A 27,820-nucleotide genomic window follows, 5' to 3' on the forward strand; every position below is an offset into this window, starting at 1 on the left:
AGTGCTCCTTGCTGCCAGAGGGAAGGGGATTTTGAGCGAAGACTCCACATCTGCGCGCGCTGAGTTCAAAGAATCCAGCTGCTGGACAGCCCTGCGAGCTCTGTAAGTAAACAGCCCTCTCTCCCGTCCATGAGGAAGGACTCCTTCAGGCGTTCTTCCTCCGAGAGAAGTATTCTTTGGCTCATGTCGGCATTACTCCCTCTGTTCTTCTGTGATGTACGGGGGTGTTTACTGACCAAGGCTCAGTCAATAAAGCATCTCAAAGGGATGCTGCTGCTGAGCCACAGAGGGAAAGCGAAAGTGGCCAGATCGGCCTTGGTTTTGCCCAGCCCTGGACCTGGCGCTGCTCCTCTGGAGCTATAGATCCACTCGGTAGGAGCAGGAGGCCGACCCAGACGGCAGGAGCGAGCAGGAGTGGCTCGGTGCTTCCTGCCCAGAACAGATTTGTCATCGAGTCTCTATATAATTCAAGTTTAGGATGCTTCCTTTGTTTTGATATACTGCAGGGTCTTAATGGAGGAAAAAGGAAACATTAAAGCTAATATTGTTCTGTGGAGGTTTCTTTGTAGTGGTATAAATCCTGTGCTCGATTTATTTTTGGTTAAGGGTGCTGATTTATTTACTGTCTATTTTATGATTAAACAAATGTGCTCATAGCTCCCCACGGCTATGGGGGGATAAAGTAATCATGGCAATATATGAGCATAAGCCTCTACATTTGTTGATAAAACTATGGGTTCTTATTAACAGGAATTATATGAGTGGATTGCATATCATAAACAATGCATTGTATTAGTTTGTGATTCTTTTACAGGCGTCTTAAATCAGACTGTGGTTGATGACCAGGAAGTAATTGAGGGAGTATAACACACTTAAGGGAAATAATTGTGTTTTTTGATCAATCCTTGTTCCATTAAACCCTCCACCTTCCCAGGAAATTAAGGGTCTTTTTTCAGGTTTCTTTGTCCTGTGTTCTGTGGCTGCATAGAATATATGTCCCCAGATGTCACCTTCTGCCCCATCATCAGACTGCACCTCCCAGTTGACCATATTCTTGATTTAAATATTCAAGCCCCTTACCCTCCCAACTCCCAACTCCCTAGAATGCTCCCAAATTTGCACGAATACCTGTCTTTGACTCTGGTTGATAGTATCAGACTTTGTTCTTCTGAGTTACTTGGGCTCTCACGTGGATGTCCTGAGACAGGAGATCGTTCTGCTCTCGGTGTGTCAGTAATGTCAACACAAGCTTAAGGTTCAAGAGGCTCCCGGCAGAAAGAGGCCTCATAATTACTGGGAACTTGTTACAGCCCTTTAGCAAGCAAGTTGTCTCCACATCAGCCTGAATTGATAGCTAACCTTTCACCTTTACCTAGTAAATAGAGACTATGTGCCCGGTGTGTGACAGCAACACAGAGCGAGTGCGCCATAGCACTCCCCGCTTCTTGGATACATGGCTATAGCTGAGCCCAAGTGAGCTACCATTTTCATGGGTCACTGCAAAAGGTGGCTGCTGTTTGAGTTGTATGGTGGGCCATGTCATAAAATGGAGGGATACAAGTTTGGAAAGTGAAAGGATGTGGGAGGCCATCCTCGCACGTGATTTGAGTTCCTCCCTGGCTGGGTGAGAGGCGCTTAAACACAGCTGTGTCTGAGCCTTCCCCACCCTTTCCCAGGTCCGAGGGTTTGTCCGTGCAGAGGCGTGCCTGGCCACTGTCCTGAAGACCCAATCGTCGTCCTTGACCTTAGGGTGCTGCCCCCCTTAACCTTCATTGGATGGGATTTTCCCTGGAATTTTTTGTTCCCCAATAAAAGCTCACTCCCTGGCGTGCTCTCCCTCTCTCGCTAGTCTCTTCTGTAAACCTCGCCACCGCTTTAGGTGGCTGGAGGCAGGAGCTAGGAGAAGCCTTGGAACTGATAATTAAAGGTAATGAGAGTCTGTCTCTTTAATTTAAAACTCCCTAGTAATTTCTTATGAACCAAACCTTCTTTCATGAAGCCCATGCTGGACGCGTGACAGAAAAGGAAATTATTCAAGTATTAGGAAATATTTTCTGAGTGCTTGCCAATTTCCAGGCCCTTGACTGGCCTTGTCCCACCTGCTATGTGGAGCCGGAGGATCTCTACCAAGGGATAGAGGTCAGAATCCAGAGCGCCCGGGGGCACAGACCAGATGTGATCCCATGTTGGTTGCTGAATTCCTCTGTGCCTCAGTTTCCTTGCTATAAAATAGAGGTTATAACAGCAGGATTCAGGAAAAGGGTGAGAGTTCGGGTAGGTGTTGTTTTTGTCTCTTTCGTATATGAAGAAACTAAAGCTAGGGAGGTTAACTCACTCCTGGCCACATAGAGAGATGAGGGCAGGCTGGGATGTGGAAGGAAACAATCTGCTTTGATCCTAATGGAGAAAGTCTGCTCTCCAACTGCTGCCTCCTTCCCGTTGGCGTTGGGTTCCTTCACATTCCTTTCCCGGCTCTCACAATGCCCTCTACATAAACATTGCTAACCTTGATGATTTCAGACAAACAGACTGAAGTTCAAAGACATGAAGAATCTCGCCCACAGTCACACCCCTAGCAATTTACAGGGCTGGGATCCAAACGCAGGTCTCCAAATTCCAAATCCTGTGCTCTTTTAACGACCCATGTTCCTTCCTTGTCTTGCGAATCTGTGACCAGGTCAGTTGCATACATGCCCTGTGGAGAATAGTAAGCTAGACAGTGGTGACAAGGACACATCAATTAGGCCCTCACTGCCTGCTTCATCAACTAACGCAGGTCCCTGTGCCACTTTGTGAGGGACTTCTCCAGATGTTTCACATGTACAACAAACTTTGACGATTGCTGTCCTCAGCGAGTTCTGTGATCTGGGAAGAAGCAAAGATTGTCATGTCTGATGGGACCTTCACCTGAAGAAGGTAGAAAACTCTGTTAAGTACAGGTATTTGGCATTTCCTCTCCACTCAGAATTGCGGATCAGAGTCAATAGCACCTCGGGGTTATTTACTGTCTCGTCTATATTCCAGGGCTTGCTTCATCTTTTGGCACATGTTACTTTCTGAGCCCTGTGACCATCTGAACTTTTTGCCATCAATCCCTTCGATTGCATCAGCCTCCATTAATCAGCAGATGGGTAGCTTTCTTCCTTTTCTAGGCTTTGTTGCAAACTGGGACAACTCAATAGAATCCATCAACAAATTAGGAGAGAGTAAAATATCACATCTATAATCTGAGAAATATACTCGATAAGCTTATTACAGAAAAGTCAGAAACAAAGAATATTTACTGAGCTGAATAAAATTTATTCCAGTTGATTTCTCTGAAGACTACTGCAGCACAGATAGGTACAAACCAAGAGGGAGATTGCCAAAGCATGTACTTGGAACCTGGGAGCTTTAGATGTCATGGGACAGAAAGTATTGAACACTGGAAATAATCTCCCATGGTGTCGTGGCAGATGTCAGAACTTGAAGGGAAATATCACTGGCTTTATATACTCTCTTACCACTTTTCAACTTTAGGACTCCAAGCACGTCACTTACTTCGTAAGTTTGTATAGCAGACATAACTGAGCACAGCACCCAGCATGACAGGTACCTAACCAACAGGACATCCTTCCTTCTCCAGCTCTGGCCCATTCAGTCCAGAAGTCTCCACTGAGCACTTACCATGTGCTGCACATTGTTCAAGACATAACAGCGAATAAGAACCAAAGTCCCTGGCTTCTTGGAGTTTGCACTTTAGAGGAAGTGACAAATGACAAAGTCATTATCAAGAAAGTAACAGCAAGACTAAGTGCTATGAGAAACTCAAAATATGCAGTGGATACAATGACTAGCAGTGCCAGGAGGAGGACCCATCTTTAGCCAAGAGGCCCAGGACCCCTCATTAGGGAAATGGCTCCTAGTGCAGTCTTGAATCATAAGAAAAACATGATGACACAAAGCCACAGTTAAGCTTCTAACCATGTGACACTAAACGTATCATTGCGACTCTTTCTAGGTCTACATCACCTGCACACTCCAGAGCTAGAGCAAAGCACCTCTGGGGCTTCCTTCAGCCCTGAAACTCTGTATTGAATTTTCTTTCTCATTTTTAGTATCATGTGCTTTGAATAATTGTACAAAAAGAAGAAGGGGGAAAAAAATCTCTGAACCCAACTCCACTACAGTAGTTGCTTTATTCTTTCAGTTTCTGAACTTTTTAAAAAATGTTCTTTAGTGAATGAAGATTAAATTAATGATTTTTTAAAAATTTTAAATCATCACAATTTCTAGGGATTACTTTGTTGGAGAAGACAAGAACCACTGTATGGCATATTTTTAGGGATGAATTGTGTGGCTTCACGATTACTTCATGTGTGGCTGCAAGTCTGAAATCGTACATATGCTTGTGGAGCCAACATACGGAGCTGCCAGAAGCCAGAAGATCCAGTGCTCTTGTAGCCAAGAGTCATGTGTACAGCTTTTAAAAACAGTCCATGGTCTGAAACGTTTCCTTTCTTAAAATGGTGCAGCAGACCTCACTTGAGTCTGAGACAGCGTCTACCCAAAAGGAAGGTCAACAAAGCAGAAAATTTGCACCAGAGGAGACTGTCTTTCAATTAACAACAACAACAAAAAAAAAAAAAATGGCAGCCAGAATATTCTTGGCTGTCACGATCCAGACAATTGTCTTATTGCTATATTTTTGCTTTTGTCACCACAGTGCAAACCTCAATTATGGAGTCACAACCTAGAATGAGAATTTGGGGTGCCCAGCCACATAAACTATACAGGTCGATGTTTCCAATTTTCAAGTTCTCATTTCTTTTTTGCTGTTGTTGTTTTTGCCTACTTTGTAAAAATGCAATCACTTCCAATTGAAAAACACATATTTTTAAAAAAATTGTTGGAAAAAGAGTTTCCAAGTTCAGATTCAAGGACTAAAAAGTAAGAGCAAAGAGGGTAAGATTAGGAAACTGGAGTTAATGAGCCCATGGTAGGAAATGTTGTAGAGAAACCCCATGGTATTCCTAAGGGCTCTACAGAACTCTCACACAGAGTGTGTGGCAGGGGCTGATGGGCGTTGCAGCTAGGTACCATCCTGGCAAATGGTATTTCCAGTGTTTAGTAATACATTCCCCACTGTGACTCCTGGAGGCTTAGTGTAGCTATTGCCCCCTCATTTTATAGATAAGGAGCCGAGGCTCAAGGAAGTGAAGTCACAAGGAAGTGCCCCAGCTCATAAGTAGAGGAGCTACAGTTTAACCCAGGACTGCCTGACTGCATGGCTTTCTGCCCCACCGATCTGCCTTAGAGATCGAAAAGACACTTCCTTCAAACATGCAGTACACGTTCTTTTTAAGTAAAAGAAGAATTTACTGCAAGTTTTTAAATGTTGAAATGGCCTCCTGAGGGAAGAGGCTGAGGAACTGTCTTCCTTGGAGGTCTATTAAAACCAGATTGGTTATCATGTATGTCTGGTATGACTTCAGTGTGGTCTTCCCCAAGGTGAAAGATAGACAAAGTGTTTCCTCAAGTTCCTTGCTCAGCTTTCCAGGCAAAGGCCAAGTCTACATCCATACAAAGCAAAATGGTGAGGACATGTACCGCCCAGCCCTTGACCCCCTCTCCCACCCCATCTGATGGTTTTGGCTAGTGATGCGCAGATGATCTGGAAGGGCCACAGTCTCCTGGATCACAACCGTGCTGACCCTTTTCCCACAGCCAGAGAGGGGATGAGACTCTGTTCCAACTTGTGCCCAACGAAAGGAACCCTATGCCAAAGAATCTATTGTCTACTTTCCAATGTTTGGGGAATACAGATCAGGACAAAAACTGGTGTGAAAATAAAACTATGTAGGAAAATAGGAAGGTCTTTTAAAATTCTATTCTATCAGTTAGTGTTTGTCTGTCTGAGAAAACCCACTTCCTTTAATATCTAAAGGTTTATTTTTCCCTCATATAAGAAGCTCAGAGTAGGTGGTCCAGGGGTGGTATAGCTATTCCAGGAAGTCATCAAGAAACCCGTCTCCTGCCGTGTTCCTGCTCCACCAATGTTAGCATGTGGCTTTCATTCTTATGGTGGTGACATAGCCATTGTATTTTTAATGTTGAGTTTATATTCAGCAAAGACTTCGCCTGTCGAACTTTGCTGTTTAATTTGGGAGAGGAAGCCCTATTCCAAGACATGCCATGGGCATCTTATTAGCCAAACTGTGTATGTAACATGGCTATTTTAGTCAGCTTTTATGCCACTCTGACCAAAAAAAAAAAAAACCTGGAAAGAATAATTTTAGAGGAGGAAGAGTTTATTTGTCATTCATGGATTCAGAGGTCTCAGTTCATAGACAGCTGACTCCATTGCTCTGGGCCCGAGGTGTGGCAGGACATCGTGTAAGAATACATGGTGGAGAAAAGTGACTCAGGACATGGCCACCAGGAAGCAGAGAGAGAGAGATGCCCTCATCATGGGCAAATAATTACCCCTATGGCACACCCCCAGTGACCACCTCCTCCAGCCACACCCTACCTGCCTCCAGCACCACCCAGTTTATCCCTGTCAGAGGATTAATGCACTGATTAGGTTAAGACTCTCATAACCCAATCATTACCTCTAAACCTCTTGCATTGTCTCACACATGAGCTTTTTGGGGACACCTAACATCTAAACCATAACAAATGGTCATCCCTGGTAACAATGAACATCTGTACATTTTGCTTTTTAGTATTTGATTTAGAAAAAAAATCAAGGGAAAGTGAATTAAAATGGGCTTTGAATGTGTACCTACCTGTCAATATATGCTAAAAATTCCTATTTATGAAAACAATAAATTTGGGATTTTATGCATAAATAGGACTACATTGCACAAACATTCACTAGCTGCATCTCCAATATTTAACAATTCTTGTGAACATGAAAATATTGGTAGAGTGAGCAATAAAGGCAGATAGAGAGAATCCTACCTGAAGTAGATGAAATGGGAAGAACATGGATTTGGCTAACAGTTAAAGGTCTGAATTCCACCTGTACCTAACTGGGTGTGGGATGCCTCGATTTCTTTATATTTAAAATGAGAGAAAAAATAGGTACCCACAGAATCATTTTAGAATTAAATAAACTATATAGATTTTCTATATACTAGATGAAGCATCTCACATGCAGTACGCACTCAGGCAATGGTAGCTCTCACCTCCCCTTGCCTTGCTTCTTTTATTCAGTAAGTTCATAACCTTTCATGAAACCAAACTCAGACAGAGAAGACAATTGAAGAATCAACTTTCCCAAGAAATTAGAGCAAACCCACTCAATGGTGTGTCGCCCTTCTCATCAGTGCACGCCAAGATTCTTTCATTTGGGGCTTTCTCACATTATCTTAGCAAACCAGACAAAAATGTCTAAGTGATTTTGTTCTCCAAAATGTGTTGTATGCTTCAAAGTGCCATCTGCTTGTGACTGGTTACAAAACAGAGTCAACAGAGACATTTGGTGACATTTTCGAAAGGGACTCCAGTGTTTGTTATGAAGCTGTAATTCCTAGAATTTGTGCAATTTGTTCTGTGTTGTTGAGATGTGAAATACAGCCTTCACAGGGGCTCCCAGCTGTTTCAGTAACATTATCCTCATCTTAAACCATGAAGCCTGGTTTTCAACTGGGTTTTTTTTTTTTCCCCATTTTAATTTTCTCCCCATCCTACTCTGATCTTTTCAGTCAAAGAGGGAATGCTTGAAGTTTTTCACCTCATAGTCACCACCACAATATCTAAAAGATGAAACAAACCAAAAAGAGCCCACAGATTTGCATGTAGTCAAAATCTATCCATGAACCAAAAATCCCTTCTGCAATATGGCAACGTGGAAATTCTAGGCATTCTTCTAAGTCACAGGTTCCTGTTCTCCTATGTATGCTGAGACCATTCACAAGCCACCATTTATCATCCTTCCCTCACTTTTCACCTAGAAAGAGGAATGACCATCCCTAACCCACCCATTTCACCTATGAAAATAATGGAGATCCTCTTTCCATTATAATGAATAGAAGCACCATACAAAACAAGCACATACCCTTAATCTGAACGTAGCTGATTCTTCTTGGGTTCTACTTGATTCCAGCAGTCCAGACTGAGAGTCCTTCTTTCTGCAGCCTGATCATTTTCTCAAGTTCATTGAAAAAAATATTTAATAGTACCTACCTAGTCAGGTCTGATCAAAACAGACAAAACTTGCTGCCCTCCTGGAGAAAGCATTCCTCTGGCCTCATGAGAGACCTCAGCAGTCCAATGTCATGCTTGCTCCACTCACTGAGCAACATGCCCCAAGCACTTCTTGGTGTTTCTGTGCTGTGCACACATGTGCTCATAAACTCCATGCTAACCGTTGTTATGCATATCATAGCAGAGGATGTCAATCATGGACCTGATGGTACTCATCTTGAGAAAACAACATGTGAAGGATGTAATCGCCTGTCTTCCCCTACATTGGTAATCTCCATGCAGCCAGATTTGCTAACTTCTGGGCAGAGGCAGAAAGGAAGCTGTCTCCCCAGGTTGAGTCACTGATCCTCAAAGTAGACTCAAGTCCTCAGTGCAAATGTCATCCTGAAAAGCCCTACTAGAAACATGGCTTTCAGTGTCTGATATTAACAACTATTTCCATAAATCCTAAAAAACAGTCACTGGGAAGAGAACAGAAATAATTTATATCTTCTATTGTCTTTGTATAGTGCCTTCCTATTCAGATACTTGCACATTCCCCAACCCTCTCACCATCAATGGTCAGTCTCCAACTTCTAGTTGGTCTTAGCCAGAACACTCCAGAAACCATTGAAATCTGGAAAATCTACCTAAAGCTTTGTGCCTTCAAATTGGTATAGTTTGAAAATGGTCATTACCACATACTCCAAGGACAGTCAGCAGTACCAACTATTTCCAAACAGAAACAATTTGAAGGCACAAATTGAAGGCAGAGATTGTTGACCATGCGCATCTAAATGCTTTCAGGTAGTGACCTCTATAGCATCCTTAGAAAGAGCCAGTTTGCTTTCTTAGGACCTTTCTATAGGACCTTACTGGTCCTACAGAATGCCTTTTACATACCAGGTCCATTTCCCTTGGAAAGACAGATGGTGGTTAGTGATAGGTCAATGGAGCTGAGTCAAGGTTATTCCAGAATGGAAGAGATCTGAACATTTTTACTGGTTGAGAATGACCAACCAGAGATAGAAGTCGAAGATAACAGAGAATGAGAAGCGATTGGGTCGGGTGAACTTGGAGAAACAGAAGGTACATGAAAACAACTAGGTAGGTGGAGGGCCTGGGGTTGAACATCCAAGTATCCTGACTCATGCCTTTTCCACTGAGACAGGAGGGAAGCCAGTGAGGATGGCTAGGATAGGAATGTGACTAAATTAGGGATAGTAGGGAAATTGACGGCACTATGGGGATGCTCTCTGTTCTTTCGGGCTTTGGAATTGCAATCATTGTTTAAGATAAGGACACTGAGCTGATTAAATGTGCAGAGATCACTGGGTCCAGGGCTGAACATAGAGTAAGTGCTAGAAAAAGAAGACTGAAATTCATAGCAAATGTTTATCTGCAAAAGACTTCATGTAAAAATAGCCCACAACACCACCCACACATTTTGCTTTTTACATGAAACACATGAACCTTCCTGAAACTTATTTTAAACTCTGAACTGTAATGACCTCTCTAAATAACTCAGTCCTGATACATACTCTCAGAGAAGCCCTTTGACCACACATACTCTCTTCCATGACCCATGAGCCTGGAGAGTTCTGGAACCTCTCCAGCAAGAGAGGTGTGTATGGGAAGAGAGCTAAACTCCAAACTTTCTGTGTTTTGTGTTGTAAAAATGGTTCCAGACATGACAAATGAGAGGGAGATAATCGAAAACACGGGCCATTTTGGGTTGGGCCTTTGAAGATTTTAATAAGCACGAGCTCTCCTCAGCCAAATCAGGTTCTTGGCTTCAACTGTTTCAGATTTGGACTGTCTTCCTTTGATTATTTGAAATCACAGGGCTGGTCTGGGGAGGGCGCGTGCTCAGACTTGAGGGCAGCTGGCAGACAGACCTTGCAGGTAGAGGCTTTCAGGGGTGGGTTCTCGGAAGTCTTCTTCATTTTGCCCTATTAACCCTCACTCAGGTGGGGTGAGGGAGGGGCGGAATAATGTGGGTGAACGAGGCCCAGATGGAGCCAGTGTCACCCCAAGAGGAGGATTCTCTTGTGAAAACAAGGGTTGGAGCTGGGGATTTCTGGAAAACTCTTTCTCTCCCTTTCTCTATCTCTCCCTCTCTCTCTCTCTCCCTCTCTCTCTCCCCTTCCCCCGCCTCTTCTCACCTTTGCCGCTCTCCAATTTCTTGTAATTAAATACTGGTCTCTGGCTTATCTTTTAAAAATTCTAGTACCCACATTACTGGTATAATAATGCAGAACCAGGATTCAGGACTTACAAGGTGCCTGACCTCATTGTAGATTCTTGAGTCAGAGTTGTGATCAAAACCAACAAACTCCCTTTCTCCAGGCCTTTCCAGTCCTGTTGGCTGATAGAAAACAAAAACCAAAGACATTCAGGATGGGAAGAGCATGGAAAAGCAAGTGGATCCAGGGACAGAAAAAGGACAGGTGCTCTGCCTGCGACAGGTGGGCTGGAGCCACTGAAGGGCAACACTGAGCAGAGAGAACCCTGAGATCAGCCTCCAGGCGCAGAGCTCTGGGCTGAAGAGTCACAGGCTGGATGGATGGTGTGTGACTGGTTCCAGGAAAAGCTCAGATACCAGGCAGCTGGGTTGCATCGCCTGTCTATTGTGCCTGGAATGAGGAAGGCAGGTCAGAAGGAAGTGGGAGAGCAACTAAGGTCTTTCAAAGACTGGTCTTCATGCAGGGGGGGCGGTGGCAAGCTCTTGCAGGTTTTGCAGCAGCTGAGGGACTGACAGGTTCCAACAGGAAATCTGAAATTCCCTTCTGTCTGCTGTTTGGAATGTCGCCTCTCAGGAGGGAAGGCAAGGTGGAGCCTAGCTTCCTGCTCCATTCTCAGCAGGCTGGATGGGCAAGTTCAATAGCTGCCAGCTCACTCGATGAGGGATTCACAGGTCGTATTAAAATGGACCCGCATAAAAAGTGTGACAACCATCTACCTTACAGTTGATTCTCTACATTAGATTGCTGTGTTTGAGGGCAGACAAATTACATCATAGCATGGTAATAAAATGATATTAATTTGACTAAGGACTATTCTATTTGTAGTATTTTATTTCACCAGCCAGAAAGCTCAAATACCAGACTGTTGTGTTCAAAACCAGACAAGGAAGCCAAAAGAAAAAAGCTCTCTATCCACACTCCTTTTCCTTGGATGAGCCTCTCCTGGCAATCAAAAGGATACCCCCCACACACAGAGAGAGCAGGGAGGATATCCAAGTCCTTCAGGTTCACCAGGGTTCTGAGGTCCTGCTCAGGGGCTTGTGGGCAGAGCTCCATATGTGGCCTGGCCTCCTATGCAGGGGTCTTTTTTGGCAACTTGTGGAAGGGTCTAACAGAGAAGCTAGCCAATTGAATTCTGCGAGGTGAGAGGTCATGGTTCCCAGTCAGATACCTTTGCAGCCTTTGTTTCATGATTTGGCTCAAATGCATGCCCCCAGTATGCACTTGGCCCTGTTCTAGATGTTCAGGACGCAGCTGCAAAGAGCACAGACAACAATGTCTACCTTTTTGTCTTTTTGAATCTTCCAGGAAATCTGTCTTGGGAAAAGACAGATGATTCAAAAGGAAATAAGTACAATAAGAAGTGTGTTGGATAACGATCCACACAGTAGAGAAAATAAAGAGAGGAAGAGACAGACAGTGGTTGCAATTAAAGAAGAATGGCCAGAGAGGCTTCACTGGGAAAGAGAAATTTGAGCATAAACATGAAATATGATGGAGAGAAGGATGAGAATACAGATCAAGTTAAAAGTTGGGTACAGATATAGATGATGTAGATTACTGTATAGACACCAATATAAGTGCACACCTAAGAGAACTCTCTCCAGGCAGGAAGAACTCTGTGTGCCAATGTCCTGTGGCAGGAACATGAAACAATGTGGTCAGAGCTGGATGAGCAAAGGAGCAAGAAGCAGAATATGAGACCTCAGGGCTCAGTCTAAGCCTTCAGTCTTTACTCAGAATAAGAAGAGCCGCCATTGGATAGTCCTGACAGGACAGCATGTCTGTGGGGTGGCTTCCTCAAAGGCAGAAGCAGGAAGACCACATGGAGACTGTGGCTAAATTAGGCTGCAGATGATTTGGAAAGAGAAAAAGTGGCAACAGTTGAGGTGGTGAGAAAGGGCAAGATGCTTGAGATGTCTAAGGTCAACTGAAAGGATTTGTCCATGTGGATTTGCAGAAAGAAGAGAATTGAGGGATCCTTCAAGGAATTTGGCCTGAGCATCTGAGAGGATTTGTTATGATTACTGAGATGAGAAAGTATGGGCAGTAGGGTGAGAGATCAGGAGCCGGGTACTGGGTATACGAGGTTCATGGTGCCCGTTGCATGTGCACTTGAAGATGCCTGCTGGTGATGAGCCTGAGCCTGGCGTCCAGGAGGAGATATGGCCAAAGATGGAACTTTGAGCCATGTAACTGGATGGGATCACCAAGGGAGAAAAGTAACGGCACCCAAAATGGTATCTGGGAGAAGAACGAGGACCTGGAGAAGGGCAGCAATGGAGGCTAAGGGCAAGAGGGAAACCCAGGGACAAAGGCTTCTCAAGGAAGAGCCAAGAAGGCGGAGGAACAGCACATCAAGTACTAAGAGACTGAAGGCTGACGCATGAGTAGACCCGGGGAGACTGTGCATGACCTTGACAAGGGCGATTCAGCACACAGTGAGGCAGAAGCCCCATGGGTGAGCTTAAGAGAGAGGAGAGGAATGAAATCCTGAACAGCGAGCAGAGGTGGTTTATTCAAGGAGTTTTTACTATAAGCATGAGTAATGAGACACTGTCTGAAAAGAGAAATGGGAATATATATTAAAAATAACACATATAGTATGTATAGGGGAAATATATGTTAAGTATATATTACTCCATATGTAATTACTTATATGTCTTATTTCTACACACATTATTGCTATATGCATCTATTAACACATTATTTACTTTATAATTATAGATATGTCATCAACATTACTATATATGTACATACTTATTACCATGCTACATATATATATATACACATCAATATACATATCTATACGCACACATGCAAATTATCCTTTAAAAAGGAGGAAACTTATACACAACAGAGAGGGGAATTGCTGGTGTGTGTAGGTGCAGGGGAGGCAATAGGACCCTGCATGAGGCACTGACTGTTCATTCTCGGTGACAAGAGGAAAGCACAGCACACAGCACTATGGGGTGTATGGCATCTGTGTGGTGGTAACAGCTTGTATCTTTTCTGATCACTTCTACTTCTCTCAGTCAGATGGGAAATAGGGTCATTTGCTGAGAGTGACCACAGGGGGAAGAGATAAAGGAAAAGGTATAAAATAGTTATAAAAAAGAGTGGGTTCCAATGCAATAGGAAAATAATGCAAGGAGGCCTCCAGGAAGGGTAAACTGCAACTACCAGGCAAGAGCTGGTGCTGTGGTTAACAGGTGGAATTTCTTCTCCATCAGGGAAGCCTCACTTCTCCTCGTAACCCATTAAGTACCAGGTTTTTAATTCTGTGAACATAATCAATATTCAAATATTATTTCAAGTTAAAATAAGTGGTATATTGGTTGCTCAATTTAGGTTTCTGTAGGTGTTCCACATCTAGAACAATGGGAAAAAATGGAACAAGTCCTTTTAGCAGATTGAATCAAGCCACTGAGATAACCTAGGAAACTGTCTTTAAAGTCAACAGAGCATGGAATTTAATCCCAACTACAAAATTCCTTCCCAGCAAAACCTAGTGTTGTTAGTGACTGGGGACTGAAGGCTAGCCAAGTGATACCTAAAACTGATCAGGATGTCAGCATTTTCCCTAAAACCTATAGATCCATGGCTAGGAATACAGAAGAGAGTTTGTGTAGCATTGTAGGAGAAGTGTGTCCACCTTCTAGTTCAGAAAGATTAAATCTTCATGCTTAAGTGGTAAGAATTCTTAGCAAAGAATTTGAACAAACAGTACTAAAAATAAAATATGACTTTCTCCGGTGCAAATCCATGTGAATTATAGTTGTTCTCAGTGGGAAATAAGGCAAGTTGGGAAGAACCCCAAAGAAAAGTTATTCCAAATTTCCCTGGACATCTCAAGAAAGAAATTATTGTCTAGTGTGTAAGGATTTTAAGTAACAGATCAAATTCCCAATGACTATCCAATCTTCTGTCAAATTCACAATTAACAAATTAATGAGCATTTTGGGGTGCCTAATCAGTGCCCAGCACTCTCATGAAAATGTGGAAAAAACTGTCCATAGTTCCTACCAACCCCCTTGCCCAAGGGGCATTCTGTCTGGGGACTCCATTTGTTAGCATTCTTTCAATTGAAAGTGACAGAACACCCAATTCAAATGCTTCCAAGCAAGATAAGAGTGGGGTGTGGTGGGGTCTAAATACATATAACAATTTCCATTGCATCCAGGTGCTCTAAGCCCATGGACTGCACTGTCTTTCCTCCTCTCTCAGTTCCTCTTTTCCCTGATGTGCTTCCCCGTTGGCAAGGCCCCTCCTGGTAATGAGAGGGAGCATCACCAGCAACTCCAGGCTACCTCCTTGGAGCTCAGCAATCCCAGGCCGGAAGGCTGCCAGGTTCCAGGGTAGAGCAATCTCCCAGGCCGTGTCTCAACGGTCTCTCTCTGCCCTCCCGCCTGTGGACCACTGTGACCAGAGCCTTGGAGTAGCGTGGAGATGCCAGAGCGTGGGACCCCACCCAAACCACAAGTTCTTATGGAAGCAGAAGGAAAGGTCTCCAAAGGCAAGTCCAGAGGCTTTTCCAGAAGAGGGAATGGATCGGATATTAGGTAAATGGTGAAAGTCAATATCCTCCACCCAGACGTGACAACTCAAGCCCCAGACACCAGCACAAGTCAGGACAGAGCTGAGGGTCCCACCAAGGTTCTTGTCCTAACTGAGCGGCTGTTGCCCATCTCTAAATGGAGAGTAACAAGCACACTTAGTATGTATCACAGCTACAAGGATTATTAAAAATCAAATGAGTTAACACATGCAAATCTGCCCATAAGCAATAAGCATTATATATAAGTAAGGTGTGGCGACAGCTTCCTGGATGCGGCAGGATTTCAATTTGGATGGAAAAGGCAGAATCAGGAAGAAAGAGAATGAGCAAGAAGAAATGCCCTGTTTGGGTAGTTAGTGACACAGGTAAAGAGGGCTTTGTTCTGTTTTGTTAACGTAGCCAACACAGGCAAGGCTTTGTATTCAGAGGTCCCATTTGCAAGGAAGAATTAAAACTATAGTACTTAGAGTCATAGATTTGTTCCTCCCTAGCTATGTGACTTGTGGGAAGTTATTTAACCCCTGGTTTCCTCATCTGTGCAGGGCGATAATAATAGTACCCACCTTACAGGATTATTGTGAGGATTCAACATGTTGATATAGGAAAAGTGCTGGGTATATCCTAAATGTTTTGTAAATATAAACTATTGCTATTGGCCTTCAAACTCACCTGGAGGGGTGGGTATCCTCATCTCCATTTTCTGATTAAAAAATTGGTGCATAAGGAATCAAGTAGACAACCTGAGACTTGAAAGTGGCCTGATTTTAACCTGTGTTCTTTGCACAGCCTGGTAATGCAAGCCTCAGAAATACAGGCAGAAATGGGAGTAGGTATGGAGGAATGGAAAGAAGCAAAGTATTCTAGCATATTCCATTAGTCTTGGATTGGTACTAATTTGAATGGATTTGTTAGAGAACATTTTAATGAGGGCAAAAGAAACTGAAATTTTAGGAATGTGCCATAGATACCAAGCTGAATTTAAAAACTGAGGATTCCTAAACCCTTCAACCCCTCCAGGCGTGGAGAAATGCAACTCCCTGTCTTGCCAGGAGACTGAAATTCCATTCCCTGGAGCCATGGCCCACAGCTGTGTACCTCTAGGAGGCATTTACATACATTGCCTCATTCACCATCCTCCAAGCCCTGAAGTGAGTAGACATGACCTTCATCCCAGACCCACAGTACAGACAGGAGGGAGTCACAGCCAGTGTGTGAACCAGGCCTCTCGCCCCAAGGCCAGTGCCCCCCTAGCCCACCACAGACACCTCTACAAGAGAGCAGCTGCTGCCCAGCACATGGGCCCCAGCTTACACGTTCCCTAAAGCCCTGGGCATATCCACATCCTGCAGGTTCCCAGCTCAGCCTCTCCAGGGTGCCCAGGGTGCAGCCCTTCATCTCATGGATTAATGCCACCAGGCTCCAGCAGGGCGGTGAAGACCGATGGGGAAGCACTGAGCCAGGAATTCCTCGCGAACCTGCTCTGCCTCTCTGTTGGCCTGTTTCCTTCCTCCATGTCCAAGCCATAAATACCAGTAATTACAATGTAAAAGGAAGGAGTGGGGAGTTTCCAAGAGGAATGTTGGTGGAGGGAGAGTGCAGAGGTGAGAGTAAGCAGGACAACATGGGAGCCTGCTGCTCTCCCATGAGCAAGTCACCATACAGTTGCAATAGAAGCCTAGGACAGAGGGCCAGTTGGTGTGGGAAGTACAGTGCAAGAGTCCTGTGGAATGGCCTGGGGGAAGGGGAGCAGTGCTGGCTCCACGTTATTCCCAGCAGCTCTCTCCTACATCAGCAATGACTGCACCAAAGAGAAAGCAGAACAGGGCAGGGGATGGGCTGGGCCAAGCTGGGAGCCTTCTCCTCCATGTAGAAGGGGAGGGCAAAAGAAACTCACAAATGCTGGCATCTCAGCAAGGTCCTGAGGAAGCTGAGGCCATAAGCCTGTGAGGCTCCAGCATTCCCATCCAAAGGCCCTGTGGCAGGAGTGCTCAGGAAAGCAAGGCAGCATGGCTGGGAAAAGAGATTCTAGAGAGGATGCTGGAAAGAAACCAAGGGCAGATCATAGAGGGCCGTGATGGCTACTGTAGTTGCACAGCATGAGCTCAAGAAATAGTAGCTGAATTGACCCAGAGTGAAGGACAATCTAGCTGCACAGCAGTAGGGAAATGTCTAAATAAGTTAACCTACTCCTGTTTCAGAACCCTGGCCAGAGACGGACAATCAGCACCAGGTGTTGAGGGAAAAAGGCATGTTTGGAAAATAGGTATGTTTATAGCAGCACAATTAGCAATAGCCAAATGATGCAACCACCTGACCTGTCCACCAATAGATAAATGGATAAAGAAAATGTGGTATACCCAGTGGAGTTATACTCAGTCATAAAGAAAAATGAAATCATTCCATTTGCAGAAAAATGGATGGAACGAGAGACCATTATGTTAAGTGAAATAAGGCAAACTCAGAGGGTCAAGTTTCCCTCATATATGGAAGCCAGACAGGAAAAAGGAAAAGAAAGGTAGGGAGGAGGAGTTATATGGAAATCAAAGGGAGATCAGTAGAGGATCGAGACCAGGGATGGGGGATGGGAAGGGAAGGGAAATGTTCTGGGGAGTGATATTGGCCAAATGTTACATTGTGACCATGTAAAGAATATGTAACAATGATAGACCCCATCATTAAGTAAATTATAATGCACCAAGAACAAAATGTGGAGAAAAATAGTTAAAAAAGAGAAAGAAAATAGGTATGTTGAGAGTCGATTTATTTCAAGAAATTTACCTCATATGTGTACACTTTTGTGTAGAATAAAAGAATGTGGAAGAATACACATACACACACACACACACATATACACAAGACTATTAACAGGGAATGTGGGGGAACCGACTTCAGAGGAGAAATCTGTATGTTAGGACTCTTCCATTTTATGTCATATCATTTTAAATTTTTTTGAGAAATACATTCCTTCTGTAAATTTCAAAAATTACATGTTGGATCCAAATTAAACTGGACTCTACTGTTCCCATTTTGGGATTATAGAAGAGACGCTAAGAGGGGTCCTGAGCCCTGAGGCTTGGCTCTGGCACTTCATTTCCTAAGCCATCTTCCCTAAGTGCCTTAGATAAGAACGCTGCACCCGACTGGATTCTAATTTCTAATAAGTGAACACCTCACATTTTCTCTAAAGGATTTGAGGACTCTCTCTAAATATTCCCAGGGATTTTAATTTGTGGAGGTGACTAAGTGACAACATAGGTTGATGCTATGAAAAAAAAGATTTTTATTACTTATATTTCCCAAGAGGAGGAGGAGGGGCACCGTGCCCCGGGGGCCACATAGGGAAGCATGGTTTTGTTTGGGTGGGGGGAGTATCGAGCGAGGACAAAGCCTGGGACCAAGCTGTGACCGTGTTTTCCACAGGAAAATGGAGCTGCCATAGAGCCAGCAGCTTAGGATGGCCCAGCTGGAATAATTCTGACAGGCTTGGGGACAGAGGGACTGCATTGAGTTGACCATTACCTGGTCCTTGGGCCCTTTAGAGCAGGGGAATATTGGCTTGGTACTTGGAGTCCAATGAAGGAGACGACTGTGGCATGGGCTTTCATTGGTTGGTTTGCACAGGACAGGAGAGCCCCTGGGCAAGCCCTTTATCATCTCTTAAAAAATGGATAGCCCTGAGTGGGTCATTCTTTCTCTAGTCAGACTTCAGAGCATTGAAAATATAGAAAATAAGAAAGTGTAGTTATTCCAGTTGGCCTCCAATGAACGGATACCAAAGAGACAAATTCAGACTCTAAGAAAGCATGGTTACCACAATTTAATTAGAAGAGGCCCAGCATCCTGGGTCTTATCTCAGACATTCTCTGCCAGGAGGCTCAATGGAATGGTGTCGGGAAGTGTGGATAAAATACAGGGGCGCAGTACCAGGACTGAGAGCGGGTCCAATAATCCAAATGATACTGTAAAAGCAGTAGAATAAAAGACCTATCATTACTGAGTAAATGCAGGGAACCCTACATATATTATCTGTGACAACACTTTGAACCACAAGTTATACTATCATTTTACATTTGAGAAAAATGAGGCTCGGAGGGGAATAAGTATTTTGCTCAAGATCATCTAGCCATAAAGTGGGGGAAATAAGATTTAAAATTGAGTTCATTTCAATCCCAAAACATTTTACTTTAAAGTCTCATTCCTCAGAAATTTGGAACTGATCCTAGGTAGATGGTGATCTATAAAGAAATTGGTTCTGGTATGGGGAAAGGTATGAAGAGGGCTCTAAGCAGTGGTGGCTTCTGGTTGGGGCATAGCTACATGATAATTACAAGTGGAATCTCCAAGTAGGTTAGTGTGGCTGAGACCTTCACAGGGATCTCAAGGCATATTCATTCCACACTGGCCAGGAACAGCCTGAGTGAACTCAAATGTGAAGACTAAGCCACTTGTACCACATCCTGGGCCCCAATATCCAGATTCTCACCAAGGTGGTCCTGAGCCAGCCATAGTCAGGGTTGGCTACAAGATGGAAATAGAGATGGAGATAGACAGAGATGGAGATGGAGTTGATGGAGATGGAGATGAAGATAATGGAAATGGAGAGAGAGGCCCTGGCTGTGGATGGGAGGGGAGCAGTGCCTCCCAGGGGCAGGGGCAGGAGTTTGTCAGGCACTGACTCAAAGGACCATGAAAAGTATCTCCAGGGCAGGAGAAACCCTATCTGGAGGTCAAGGGAAATCGTGCAATTGAACACTATGTCCTCCAGGTCTTTGGGTTAATCCTGATCTGAGGAGTTGAACAGATTTATATATTCAGCCAGTATTTATTGAGCACCAACCAGAGTATCATATTTTATTTTTCCCTAAATCAAGCCCTAAGACTAAGACTTGCGAGAATATCATTTATGTCTAAAGCAGGGTGTAGGAAAGTGAGACAGAGAAAGGACAATGAAGCCAAAAAGCAGATTAACTCTGTGAGCCACAGGGGCACTGTCCTTCTGGAGACTCCAAGGACCTGTGCAGAGCACACCTCAGAGTTGTCCCCTCGGGGGTAGGGGGTTTCCTTTCTGGGAAATGGTGCAAGGAACTGCTAGAGAAGTAGCTGCAAGCTAGATGATTGGTTGGAATTGCCCCTGGGACCTCGCATCACCAGCACTTCCTGGCAGCCCAGACCGGCTGGACAGGCTCCTATAGTTCCCAAGGAAGCCCCAGGCAGGGAAGAAAGGAAAAGTCCCAGGCGAGCTCAAGGGAACTCAACTCACACTCAAGCAGTCAGTGTGGACAGGACTTTCCTCTGCAGCTCCAAATAGATTCCGAGTTGGGTCTAAGACCGTGGAGCATGGAAGCAGCAGTTCCTAATACATCAAGATCCCAACATACCAGGAGCAGACTGTTCTTCCATGGTGAATTATTTGTAGTTACCCACCCACTCTGCAACCATCTTGGCCAAGGGTCAGGTTCCTCTGTGTGGGAACCTCTTACTCAAATTCATGGCTGAGCATGAGCAAAGCTTTTCAGAAATGTCTTTCATGACTATCCAACCTGAAGCAGCATCTTCTTCCAGTACCCAGGGATATCTGTAAAGTCACCATAGATAGTGATTGAACACAGGTGCTCTGAGCCCCACTGGACTTGAAGACAGTAAGTCATGGCACTTATCTTCAAGAATTTAATTTCTGAAGAACAAGAGAATCTCAATACCTCCTAGGCTGTGAACACTCCAAAGAGTCATCAAGACTTTGCTTGGCAACATGCCTTCTAAGAATTGAAAACACAAGCAACCTCTATGGAATCAGCTTCACTCTAGCTCCAAAATTAATCACAAGACATCTAATAGTTCAGCTACAAAAGCCCCACCCACAGTCAGAGAATTTTACTAACAAATCACTGTGCCTATTCACTGTGCCTATTCATCTCTCCATGGTTGCTGGTGACTACCTACATCTACTTCTAAGAATCCCCAAAATATCCAGATTACTTTTGAAGTTGCATGAGTGGTACCATCCAGAAGGAGATAGAGTCCTACCATCCTCACTTCTGTCCCTACACGTCCATCCTCAACTAGCCAACAGATGGACACACCCACAATTCTGCTCTTTTCTACTTTTTCCCCACTTTGATTACTATCACTAATCTAGGTCTTCATTCATTTATTCATCCACTCATCCAACAATTTACTCAGTGCTTGTCATGAATAACATGCAGTACTTGATTTGTTCAATGCAACCATGAATGAGATACGACCCCAAGTGAAAAAGATCTGACAGGTCATAAAGATTATTGAAATTTTATTCTTCTGTGCTCAACTGACAATTTTAAAAGCACCTGGGGGTTGCCACAGGTTCTCATGAAACCAGCTAGAATCCATTTACCTAACACAAATGGCAAAGCTAATCATATTAGACTCATGCTTAATATCTATCATTGCCTTTCCATGTCAAAGCTCCTATATTTGGTTATCTAAGCACCTGGATCAGATTCCTGCCTGCTTACTATTCATTCAAGTCCCATCCTCCAAGGTGAACCTTCAGATTCTGTACTTCCACTGTGAACTGTTGGTAGTTACCCAGAATTCCTCTTGGGTGACCATCTGGGAATAGGGTTAGGACTCCTCTGACTGAGTAGGCATCTCCTACCCTCATCTCAAGCTGAGCTCAGGAATCCCTTTCTCTGATGTGCCTTGCATGGCTCTCCATCTTAACATGGCAGCCGTCTTTAGGAGCTGTGAGTGTCAGGATGTGTCACAGTCAGAGCTAAGCCCGTGCACTCAGAGTGTTACCAACGTCAGGGTCTCTCCCATTGCCGTGCAGCCTGGGCCAGTTCCTTCACATATCTGAGCCTTGTTTTCCTCCTGTCTATAATGGGGATAATAATAGCAATGTCTGCAATAGTGAATAGGCACAGGTTAAAAGAAATGATGATTCCTGTAAAGATTCAGCCCAGCCCTTGAGCTCATGGTGTAAGCCCCAAATGTCAGCTATTGTAATCTCAGAATTATGTAATCTCAGAAGTGAATCTCACTTTAATTGTTAGTTTATCTCAACTCTCACCTATGTCCTACATAACTTTAAATCCAACTGTCCTGCAGAATGCCTGGCAAATTGATATTAAGTGCAAGAATGAATGAACTAGATGACACTTGAAGAATTCACAAGGTGCTTTCAAGTTGTATATACTAAGTGTTCACTTGGAACTAGGCTCTGTTCCCAGGGCCTTTCCCACATTAGAGTTCATCTGCTATTTCCAATATTCCTGTGGGATTAAAAAGCTATTCTTGTATTTTCATGGGTGAGAAATATTATGTGATATTTTACAAGACCAAACCTTAGTGAATGGCAGGACAGGGATTGAAGCCTGCCTTCTACAGTTCTGGAGATGAGATGACACCATGTTTCTAACATGTGGCTGAATTTTAGAAAAATGAAACTGGAGCTATGACATCTTCCATTGTCACTAGGCCCAATAGTAACACAGAGATGTGAAGTTCTGTTCTTCAAATATATCTTGGATTGTACACACATTTTTTTTCTAATTGTAAAGACAAAAAAAAAATTGACTGAAGAAAGGAAAAGGAGAAAACATTTATAGACTATAAATTGCAACAAGACCCCAAGGCAGCAGCTCCCATGGCTCTTTGAGGGATATAGATGATCCCTCTAATCCACCATAAATCAGCCAAGTTTGTTCAAGGGTATAAATAATACTGTCAACAGCATTCAATTCAGTGCACAGGAAGATATATTTATATGAAAGGAAGCAGAGAGGAACAGAAAAGGCTTAGGTTCCATTGGTTTGTTCACAGTGAACACAAGCTAAATCTGAAACCCTCTGCAACACTGGACCCAAAATTTAGAGATTTCCCCCCAACACTACATTTCCCCCCAACACTCAACAACACCATTACAGCTAGTCAGAGTACTGGCTAGTGATGGATGGTCGGCTCTGATCCCTACCTTCTAGCCACCCGTGTGACCACCTCAATTCCCAGGCTTCCTTTTGTTTGCTGGGGAAATTATTGGCTTTTGTTTTCCTGCATTAGTCAAGGAAGATAGGTTTTGCAGAAATAAACAACAAATTTTAAATCTTGGTGGCTTCAAACAGCAAAAATTTGTGAATTGATGTTGCTACACATTTATGGTGAACCAACTAGGACTTCTGTTCACAGCAGGAACACAGGGACCTGCCAACTTCACCCTCTTCCAACAAAACCATCATAGCATGAGACTTCAGAGCTCACCATGGAAGGGAAAGAAAGCAGTTACTTCAGCTCAGATTTTGCTGCCCAAGCCATTTGTCAGGTCTGACTGGCCTAATTTTGGAGGAGGAGAAAAGGTCTGACCCTGCTATAGGTCTCAGAAGAGGGCAGAAGGAGAAATACTGGTGAGCATATACCCAGTGCTGCACACCACACATGAAGAAGACAGAATATTCCCATAAACATCTATTTTCACTTTGCAGATGAGCCAGGAGGAAGGGAGAGGCTGCTAAATGAGGAGAAACCAGGAAAAGATGCCATTTTTGTTGTTCAGAAATCAGCTCTGGTTGGGAACACCTGCCTGGGACAGAAAGGAGAGGGGGGGGGTACGGGAGGCCCAATCCTGGAGTCACAACAAATCTGCACCTTTGAGGGCTTCCTTCTGAACCACACTGATTCCTGAATGCTAAAATGTAGAGGAGGCATTTCACCAAGACAGGCTGAGTAGAAGGCACAGGGGGAGATCACAAATCTAACATGGATCTGGGTTAACCAGGGCCTCCAAGCCTCCTTGGTGCTGTTGTCAACAAAACGGCTGGATGTACTTATTCATGCCTGAGTAACACCAGACAGAAACCAGACAAGGGACCCGGCATGGGTATTGCAAAAATCAGGTGGTGGGGACAGGAATAAAAGCAAACATAGAAGGCAGATAAAAAATTATATGCATCATACATAATCTACCCCCAGAGAGCACAGAGGTTAGTTCTCATCAGTCTTAAATGAGTTAACAGCATAGTATCCCAAAAAGAAAAAACAAAAATAACTTCACCAAAGAAACAGATGTGATCAAAAGAGAAATGAAGACGAAGACCCACTGAAGAGTATACTGGAAGAGCTCAGAAAATCGCTGAAAGACAAACGTAAAACAATTATCAAGACAGACATCAACCTAGCAACAGAAAATCAATAAATACCACTGAAAGCACTGGACAAACTTAAGAAATGACACGCAAAGAAACAGAAAGGAACAATGAGATTTAAATGATCACAGACAAGACAATTTAAATGGAAGAAAAAGGGAGGTTAACCTACTCAAATTGGTATTCTAAACAGAAAAAAAAAGAAACAGGGAAAATCACTCAAATTCAAAAAAAAAAAGTTTCTTGAAGCAAAGAGAACAAGGCATCCTTAAATTTGGAGAACATGCTATGTCCCAGGAAAATCAAGCAAAACTGGTGATATCAAGATAGGTACTCTGAAGATTCTGATGCTCAAAGGAAAACGTTCGTACAAGTTGTTCAGAGAATGTGAATTACAAAGAGGGACTGGCAGCTTCCCTCCATCTCTGCTATGACATTCAACACTAGCAAATAACAGAGCAGCATCCTCCAAGTCCTAAAACAGAAAAGAATGACCCCAGAGGTTTGCTGTCAGCCGACGTGTACTGCAACCATAAAAGAAACAGGTCATCATTCTTACTCACGCAAGAACTCAGGGACTGTATTAACAAAGCCCTTCTTGAAAACGTTTGATGATGAAATCCAGCCCAACAACACATGCATCAAAATTAAACAATCAGCAACAGAGACGCCACCATAAAAGGATAAGAGCAAGTATTTGATCTGTCTAAACATAAAATCAAAACTAAACAATAATGGGAATTAGTTGACAGAGCAGAATAGAAATGTTATAATTCCAGACAATTCAAAAATAATGTTAGGAACAAAAATTGGGAGACTGGTAGAAGGAAAAAAGAAGGCTGCTCTTGCCTGAAAGAAAGTAGATAAATGTTGGTTAAAGCTAAAATATACTGAGTTTTTTAAAGAGCAGAATTCTATTTTTAAAACTCTCAACTTTTTTTTTCTTTAATAATTGCCTCTTAACCTGAAAAGTACCTTTCTGAAACTCACATGCTTGTTATGAACAGTAGTTGTCTGAGGTTCACTCATTCCTTCAGTTTGATTTTAGTTTATTTTGCTCCTGGCACATTCAAGTAGTCTTATGTTTACCAATTTTTATAAAAAGAGAATGGATGGTATGAATCTATTTTTTGTTAAATTAAATTCACCAAGGCCTCTGGCTAAACTATGCCTAGAGAAAAGCCAGATGCTCATCAAATGTTAACAAAACGATTTCTGCAAGGTGGATGCCTGTTCTGCTTGATTTTTTTCTTTGCTCTTTCCCGAAACTCTAATAGTTTTACAAGCAACTACATTTGCATAAGCACGATCAACACAGACTCCCTGAAATAATCACTCTCAGATAATATCAATGCAGGGCCCTAGAGTTCTGCCTGTCCCTGATCTCCATGTTCCCCCAAGCCCTGTTGCAAGCCCAGGGCCCTGCTCATCTGGGTGGGGTGGGGGTGCATGTGGCCAGTGAGCAGTATGCTGAGCTGTTTCTCAGGGTTCTCAGACCTTAGCACGTGGGTCTCCTCCTCCCTCATCCTCTTACACGAGACATGTGGTGTTAGTGTCCTAGGGCTGTCATTACACATTGCCACCATGGAAATTTATTCTTTCTCACAGCTCTAGAGGCCAGAAGCAGCCTCTCTCACAGCCTCCAGGGCTGCTAGCAATCATTGGGAGTCCTTAGACTGTAGATGCATCATATCTGTCTCCAACTGATCTTCATGTTGCCTTTTCTTCTGTGTCTTTCCCCCTTTTCTGTTCTTCTAGGGACAGTCTGCTTTAGGCTGTGCATTAATCAAGGGCAATCTCAGCTCAACATCCTTAAGTACGTCTGTATAAACCCTATTTCCAAATACGATCATGGGCACAGGTTTGGAGTGAATCTGTCTTTGGGAAGACTGCCATTCAACATGCTGCAAGAGCTTTCTGAAGACCTTAAAAACCAGAACTGTCATCTGTACATCCCATGCAGTCCGTGCATGGGAGCAGTGAGCTGTCAGCTAGTTGAAGGTTTCACTCAACATGGGGTCCAAGGATCCCAGAAGAGCACAGATAGTTTGGGAACCAGGTATATGAGAGTGTCACCTCTTCTTACTTAATTATCTGAGTCTTGATTTCCACCAGGAAAATAATCTCTAGTCTAAAAATCATAATGAAGATTAGGTGAGGATTAGAGATTAAATTGCTTCGTGAAGTGTCTAGAATATGATAGGTGTTTATTATGTTAGCATTATGAATCATACTTCAGAGAGATTCTGTCAGACAGACCCATCTCAATCATCTCACCATAGAAGAGGGGATCAGCCAAACCCAAAGGTATTTGCATTAAGTCCACACACGACCAGCATCACTAAATTGTATGTCCTTTGATTTTTTGTGTGTGTACTTGGGACTTCCGAGTGGCATGGATAGAGCAGGGCTGACAGGAGTCAGAGCATCATTTCATTATTAATGGGAACAGATCAAGGGAACCAAACAGCCTGAGCAGAAAGGAAAACCCTTTGCACCAAAACCTTTGGCATGGCTCACCTCTTTGGAAAAGGGCACCTGCATAGCACTATGGAAAACACTTTCTATTATGTGACGTTTCTTGGCACTTCCCCCATAGCATCTGAGATCAGAAGCCCTAATTCCACAGCACACAGTCTTCATACATTGGATTCAATAATTGTTTCAATTTTAATATGCACTGTGATGGTCAGAACTCCAATGATTTGCGTAATCTCCCGTGGAATCTCTAATTGAATCGATTCCCACTTTTCCTCCTATAAGTGTATCCGTTAGGAACACTCTGACTGTAAGCAGCAGAGTACCTGAGTAACAGTCACTAAAACTAGGAGGGTTTTTATTTCTCCACAGAACAAGATGTCAGGTGGTCACCAGCATTGATTCAGATCCTCATTAAAGCCCTTAGGAACCCAGACTGCTTCTCTCTTCCCACTCTCTGCCCTGAACTTGTTACCTTTCATGCTTGTTATCAAATGATAGCAAGATGGCACCTCAATTCAGCCGTCACATCTGCGCTAGAGGCAGGCAGAAGAGAGAGGCGGTGTGCCAGTTGGGTCTGTGTCTTTTCAAAAGAGGCAAAAACCTTTCAGAATTCCTCTGAGATGTCTGCTCAAATCTTATTGGCAGATGTGTGTCAGGTGACTCCAAAGCCCACATTCCAAAGGAGGCTGGGAAATAAGAACGCAGATGGGCAAAGGTTGCCACCCAACCAATCAAGATTCTGGTAGCAAAGTGTATCGATGTAATAACTGTAGGTGCTGCAAAAAGAGAAAGATCAGGAAACTCATATTCAGAAGCCCCTGCTGCTTCCTCCTCACCAGCACCTGCTTAGAGCTGTCCTCCTCCCTATCAAAGGCTTATCATCTAGGTTGGTTAGTTCAAGATGAAATGTGAGCAGAGGGAGCTCTGAAAAATAAAAACCAGGCCATGTCCCTTTTACTCCTTCAAGAAGTTCCCATTGACTTTCAAATAAAATTAAATTCCTCCCCAGGGACCCCACATGACCTGATCCCTGTCCAGCCCCTCCAGTCTCCAACACCTTCACCTTCCATCTCTCCTCCACCATCTCACTCTCTTTCCTGCCAATTGCTCCTACTGTGTGCCCCATCTGCAAGGACCTCTCATCCCTCCATATCCTCTGGTCACAACTGTCATCATTTAGATGCATCCTCAAAGAAACCTCTGATCCCCTCCTAAACTAGCTGTCCATTGTCTCCCCCATGATCCCC

General features: G+C 43.6%; 1 protein-coding gene across 2 annotated transcripts in view; it reads left to right on the forward strand.

Moving 5' to 3' along the window:
* Positions 1 to 27,820, forward strand: part of C1qtnf7 (C1q and TNF related 7) — a 97,762-nt gene that overhangs the window by 31,054 nt on the left and 38,888 nt on the right. The window contains exon 1 of one of the 2 annotated variants that reach the window (XM_071614783.1): positions 48 to 102. The exons of the other annotated variant lie outside the window; for it this stretch is intronic. The gene's annotated coding sequence lies outside the window, so the exon portion shown is untranslated. Of the gene's footprint in view, positions 1 to 47; positions 103 to 27,820 lie in introns of those variants that run through there. 2 annotated transcript variants of the gene reach the window in all.

The sequence above is a fragment of the Marmota flaviventris genome, chromosome 7 (genome assembly GCF_047511675.1).
Source record: "Marmota flaviventris isolate mMarFla1 chromosome 7, mMarFla1.hap1, whole genome shotgun sequence".
In the NCBI taxonomy this organism is placed as follows: domain Eukaryota; kingdom Metazoa; phylum Chordata; class Mammalia; order Rodentia; family Sciuridae; genus Marmota; species Marmota flaviventris.